The sequence below is a fragment of the Penaeus vannamei genome, chromosome 9 (genome assembly GCF_042767895.1).
Source record: "Penaeus vannamei isolate JL-2024 chromosome 9, ASM4276789v1, whole genome shotgun sequence".
NCBI classification, from domain to species: Eukaryota; Metazoa; Arthropoda; class Malacostraca; order Decapoda; family Penaeidae; genus Penaeus; species Penaeus vannamei.
The window spans coordinates 37,963,365-37,970,864 of NC_091557.1; positions in this window are offsets into that span (position 1 = coordinate 37,963,365).

The window sequence follows — 7,500 nt, forward strand, 5'->3', positions numbered from 1 at the left end:
TGTCGTTATCATTATCATTGTAATTATCATTATTATCCTTCTCCTCCTCCTCCCCCTCCTCCTTCTACCCTACCCCTCCTCCCTCTCCTACCCCTACCCCTCCCCCTTCCTCCTCCTCCCCCCTTCCCCTCCCCACTTCCTCTTTCTCCTCCTCCTCTTTCTCATCACTATTCATCCTCTTCCCCCTCCTCTTCCTCCTACCTCTACCCTTCCGCCTCCTCCTCCTACCCCTCTCCCTCCTCCTCCTCCCCCTCCCCCTCCCCTCCACCCCTCCTCCTCCTCCTACCCCAACCTCTCTCCCCTCCTCCTCCTCCTACCCCAACTCCTCTCCCCTCCTCCTCCTCTTTCTCATCACTATTCACCCTCCTCCTCCTACCAATCCTCTTCCCCCTCCTCCATCTACCAATCCTCTTCCCCCTCCTCCATCTACCAATCCTCTTCCCCCTCCTCCTCCTCCTTCTTTTCCTCCTCGTCCTGCTCCTCCTCCTCCTCCTCCTCCTCCTACCCTAACCCCTATCCCCTCCTCCTCCTCCCCCCCTCTCCTCCTCTTCCCCCCTCCCACTTTTCCCTCCTCCTCCTCTTCCCCCCTCCCACTTTTCCCTCCTCCTCCATCTCCCCCCTCCTCCTCCTCCTACCCCTCACCCCCACCCCCTTCTCCCCCTCCCCTTCTCCCCCTCCTCCTCTTCCTCTTCCTCCTCCACTTCCTCCTCCTCATCACTATTCACCACCTCCACGTCAAGGCGGCATGAAGGCGTTACTAGTCCCTATTCCAGGTGGCAAATAGGATTTTCTTAATGGTCTTCCGGCATCTAAGACCGCTGGCTTGGTCTTTGCGTCAATTTTTTATCCACGCCGGTCGATCCCCTTTGCAGCGGGCTTGGAATCTTCAGTACGGTATGTGGGGGGGGGGGGGGTTGTTGTTGTTGTTGATGTTGTTTGTTGTGATGTTGTTGTTGTTGTTGATGTTTGTTGTTTGTTTTTGTTGTTGATGTTTGTTGTTGATATGTTTTTTCTGTTGTTGTTGTTGATATATTTTTTCTGTTGTTCTTGATGTTTGTTGTTGTTGATATATTTTTCTGTTGTTGTTGATGTTTGTTGTTGTTAATATTTGTTGTTGTTGTTGTTTGTTGTTGTTGTTGTTGTTATCCTCGGTCGATCCCTTCTGCAGCGGGTTTGGAATCTTCAGTAAGGTATGTGGGAAGGTTATTGTTGATGTTGTTGATGTTTGTTTTTGTTGTTGTTGTTGTTGATGTTTTTTGTTGATATTGATGTTGTTGATGTTGTTTGTTGTTATCCTCGGTCGATCCCCTTTGCAGCGGGTTTGGAATCTTCAGTAAAGTATGTGGGAGGGTTGTTGTTGTTGTTGTTGTTGTGATGTTTGTTGTTGTTGATGTTTGTTGTTGTTGTTTGTTTTTGTTGTTGTTGTTAATGTTGTTTGTTGTTTGTTGTTATTGTTGTTGATGCTGTTTGTTGTTATCCTCGGTCGATCCCTTCTGCAGCGGGTTTGGAATCTTCAGTACGGTATGTGGGAGGGTTGTTGTTGTTGTTGATGTTGTTGTTTGTTTTTGTTGTTGTTGATGTTTGTTGTTGTTGTTGTTGATGTTGTTTGTTGTTGTTGTTGTTGATGTTTGTTGTTGATGATGTTGTTGTTGATGTTGATGTTGATGTTTGTTGTTTTGTTGTTTTGTTGTTATTGTTGATGTTGTTGTTGTTGATGTTGTTTGTTGATGATGTTGTTGTTGATGTTGATGTTGATGTTTGTTGTTTTGTTGTTTTGTTGTTATTGTTGATGTTGTTGTTGTTGATGTTGTTTGTTGATGATGTTGTTGTTGATGTTGATGTTGATGTTTGTTGTTTTGTTGTTTTGTTGTTATTGTTGCTGTTGTCGTTGGTGATGTTGTTTGTTGATGATGTTGTTGTTGATGTTGATCTTGATGTTTGTTGTTTTGTTGTTTTGTTGTTATTGTTGATGTTGTTGTTGTTGATGTTGTTTGTTGATGATGTTGTTGTTGATGTTGATGTTGATGTTTGTTGTTTTGTTGTTTTGTTGTTATTGTTGATGTTGTTGTTGTTGATGTTGTTTGTTGTTGTTGATATTTGTTTTTGTTGTTGTTGTTGTTGATGTTTGTTGTTATCCTCGGTCGATCTCTTTTGCAACAGGTTTGGAATCATCTGTAAGGTATGTGGGAGGGTTGTTGTTGCTGATGTTGTCATGTTGCTGTTGTTTGTTGTTGATGCTATGCATGTTGTTGTTGTTGATGTTGTTGTTTGTTGTTGTTTTTGTTGTTGTTGATGTTGACGTTGTTGTGATGTTGATGTTGCTGTTGTTGATGGTTTGTTGTTATTGATGTTGATGTTATTGTAGTTGTTGGTGTTGTTTTTGTTGATGTTTTGACGTTGCTGTTGATGATGTTGTTGTTGTTCTTAATACTGTTGATGTTGTTGTTGATGATGCTATTGATGTTTTTGTTGATGTTGTAATTGTGATGACTATAATTCTTACTATTATTTTTGATTATCATTATTATTAATGTTGCCATTGTTATTAGTGTTATTATCAGTATCAATGGTATTGTTGTTATTGTTTTTTATTGTTATAATAATATTAACGATAAATATTATCTTTATATATATATATATGTATATATATATATATATATATATATATATATATATATATATATATATATATATATACATATTATTATCATACATGTATATATATATATATATATATATATATATATATATATATATATATATATATATATATATATATATATATATTATCAAAATTATTATCATTATCTTTTTATCATCATCATCATAATTAGTATTATCATCATTAACGTTAATCTCATCATTATTACTATTATGATCATCGTCATTATTGTTATTATTATTATTATTATCATACATGTTGTTATTATCATTATCATTATTACTATTATTATCATTATTGTTAATAGTAGTAGTAGTAGTATAATCATTATTATCCTATTTTTGCTGTTGCTATTGCTATTATTATTATTATTATTATTATTATTATTATTATTATTATTATTATTATTATTATTATTATTACTATTATTGTTATTATTATTATTATTATTATTATTATTATTATTATTATTATTATTATTATTATTATTATTATCATTATTATTATTATCATCATTATTATTAACGCTGTTATCATTATCATCATTGTTATAATTATTGTATTGTAATTATGATAATAATAATGATAATAATAATAATAATAATAATAATAATAATAATAATAATAATAATAATAATAATAATAATAATAATAATAATAATAATAATAATAATTATTATTATTATTACTATTATTATCACTATCATCATAAATGTTATCATTATTATTGATAACATTACCTTTATCACTATCATCATGATTATCGTTATCTTTGTAACTGATATCATTATCATTATATATATTATTATCATCAGTGTAATTCGTATTATTTTTGCTATAGTAAGAATAATAGCAATAACAATAACAATAATAATAATGACGAAAACAATAATAATAATGATAATGATAATCGTGACTGTAATAAGAATGATAATATTGAAAATAAAAATGATAATGATAATAGTAATAGTAATGATTATTATTGATATCATTATTATCATTATTTACTATTATAACTGTCATTATTTTTATAATATTTTTTTACTGTTCTCGCAATTATTATTATCATCTTTTTATCATCATTACCATTATTATTGGTATTATTTTTATTATTTATTATTGCCATTCCTTTTACTGATACACATAGTTGCAGTTGTTATTATTAGACACACACACACACACCAACCCACCCACCCACCCACACACACACATACCCACCCACACCCACACACCCACAAACACCCTAACCCACCCACCCACACACCAACACACACACACCCACACCCACACCCACACACACACCAACACACACATCCACCCATCAACACACACCCACACACACCAACACCCACCCCCACCCACACAAACACACAACCACCCACCCACCCACACATCCACACTCACCCCCACCCCTACCCACACGCGCACACCCACCCACACACACATCTACCCCCGCACCCCACACACACGCACACACACCCACACCCACACGCACATCCACACAACCACACACACGCACACGCACACCCATCCACCCACACCAACACACACCCACACACCCACACACACATCCCCCCCCCCCCACACGCACACCAACCCACTCACACACACACACACGCACACCCGCCCAGCCACCCACGCACACACACACACGGACACGCACACCCGCCCACCCACCCACCCACACGAACACCCAGCCACACAAACACCCACACCCACACCAACACACCCCCCCACACCCACACACACGCACCTCCCCCCCCCCCCCCACACCCACACCCGCACACACCTACACCCACGCACACGCACCTCCCCCCCCCCCCACATACCCGCACACACCTACACCCACACACCCACACACACACACCTACACCCACACACACACACACACACACCTACACCCACACCCACACACACACACACACACGTACTTACAGAGAAGCTCATCTCTCTCTCTCTGTGACTCTCCTTTCATCTCATCCTTTGCCTTTTGCTACTAGTTAACCCTTTCTTTCAGTCCTTTTTTGTTCATATTTTTTCGTATCTTTTCTTTCTTTTTTTTTCTTCTGTTTTCTTTCTTATCATTTTTTTCATTATTTTTTTCTTCTTTTTTTTCTTTCTTTCTTTCCATTTACTTTTTTTCATTTACTTTTTCTTTCTCTTTCTTTCTCTGACTTTTTTTTTTTATTTCCTTTCTTTCTTTTCCTTTTTGTTTCTTCTGCTTTCTTTCTCTTTTTTCGTTTCTTCTGGTTTCTTTCTTTCCCTTTTCTTTTTTCATTCTTTTTTATTCTTATCTTCTGCTTTCTTTCTTTCCCTTTTTTTCATTCTTTTTATATCTGCTTTCTTTCTTACCCTTTTTCTATTTTTTCATTCTTTTTTCTTCTTATCTTCTGCTTCCTATCTTTCCCTTTTCTTTTTCTCTCTTTTCTTCCATCCTTTCTTCAGCTTCTCATTCCTCTTCCCTCTCAGCATCTTCATCTCGATTCCTCCCAGCATCCGTGTCTCAGCATCTCAGACTCGGATGTCTCTGAGTTGTATTTTTTTGTTCTTTTCTTTTGTTCTTGTCTTTCAGTAGATTCGGGTTGTTAGTGATTTTTTTATTTATTTATTTTTCTCTCTCTTTATAGAGGGGTGGTGGGGTGTGTGGGTGTGTGGGGGGAGTATATATATTATATCAATCGGTTTTATTTGGTTTATAAAAAGGAAGGAATAAGGTAAAAAAAAAAAAAAAAAAAAAAAAGAAGAAAAAGCAAACAAAAACACCCGAACGCACACACACACACACACACACACACACACACACACACACACACACACACACACACACACACACACACACACACACACACACACACACACACACACACACATATATATATATATATATATATATATATATATATATATATATATATACATATATATACATATATATACACACACATATATATATATATATATATATATATATATATATATATATATATATATATATATATATATATATATATAAAAAGAGACAGAGAGAGAGAGAGAGAGAGAGAGAGAGAGAGAGAGAGAGAGAGAGAAATGAAACAAGGGCATTTTTTAATATAAACACACAAACACACACACGCACACAAGAATCGTGTACATAAGGGAAGATGGTCTCAGATTCTCTTGTGTATATCAACACTGTCCAATACAACTTAATCTCTATACTGCATCTTTGTCCAGATATTCTTTATTCTTTGCAGTCATTTATCGCAAAATATTCATCGCATTACAACTTTCTATTTTCTATACTTCGTTATATCTTCGCTATATACGTTATATCTTCGTTTTTCTCTGTAGAGTCTGGTGCCTTTAAGTGAAGAAAGAACCGTGTGTGATAAAAAAAGATATTGGTGTGTATTTTTTACATACTTAAATGCGCGGTGAATAAATAAAGAAATGATCGGCATATAAATCTAAAGTGTTAAGTACGCTATTTTTTTCTCTTCGTATTGAATCCAATCTCTTCGTATCGAGATAACCGATACATAACTTTTCGTTTCTTTTTTTTTTTTACCTCATCTTTGACCTAAGCTATAACTTTTCTCTCTTATAACTTATAACTCTACTTATGAAACGTCGGCCTTGGTGTTTTACGTCGCAGTTTCTCAGCGAATTCTATTGACGTAGTGCAATATATCTATCGGAATGCAAATTTATAGATAATAATTTCAAGAGAGTGTTCAGGCCGTCTCTTCTTCCACTCTTGTTCTCCGAAGCTACTGTTTAGAGTGTCGTAAGTCTGGGCGGACATTTTAGCTGTGTTATGTGTTATTATATATGTTATTGTTCTCTCCTCTCCTTCCTCTCTCCCTCTCCTTCTTCTCTCCTTCCTCTTTCCCTCTCCTCTCCTTCCTCTCTCCCTCTCCTCTCCTCCCTCTCTCCCTCTCCTCTTCTTCGTCTCCTCTCCTCCCTCTCTCCCTCTCCTCTCCTTCCTCTCTCCCTCTTCTCTCCTTCCTCTCTCCCTCTCCTCTCCTTCCTCTCTCCCTCTCCTCTCCTTCCTCTCTCCCTCTCCTCTCCTTCCTCTCTCCGTCTCCTCTCCTCTCTCTCTCTCTGCTGATAATGATGGAAAGCATAGATGATTTGAATATTTTCAACATAAATCTTCCATCCCTTTGGCGAACTCCTCACACAATGCGCTTTCTCGTTGAGCTAAAAATATAGGTAATCAGCCATTGCGATTCATCACATGCTAGATAAAGAATCATTTCAAAATAGATAATATTATCCTTCAACACATGATGGTTACTATATTTACACATTTCACAAAGCTATTATGGAGATTTTAAAAGTCTGTGGTTATATATTGGTACACATCTTAATATTATATATATATATATATATATATATATATATATATATATATATATATATATATATATATATATATATATATATATATATATATATATATATTTTACGCAGTGATGTTACATGTGAAGGATTGTTTTCAAGAAGATATATATATATATATATATATATATATATATATATATATATATATATATATATATATATATATACATATACATATACATATACATATACATATACATATATATATATATATATATATATATATATATATATATATATATATATATATATATATATATATATATATATATATACATATACACACACACACACACACACACACACACACACACACACACACACACACACACACACACACACACACACACACACACACACACACACACATATATATATATATATATATATATATATATATATATATATATATATATATATATATATATATATATATATCTTCTTGAAAA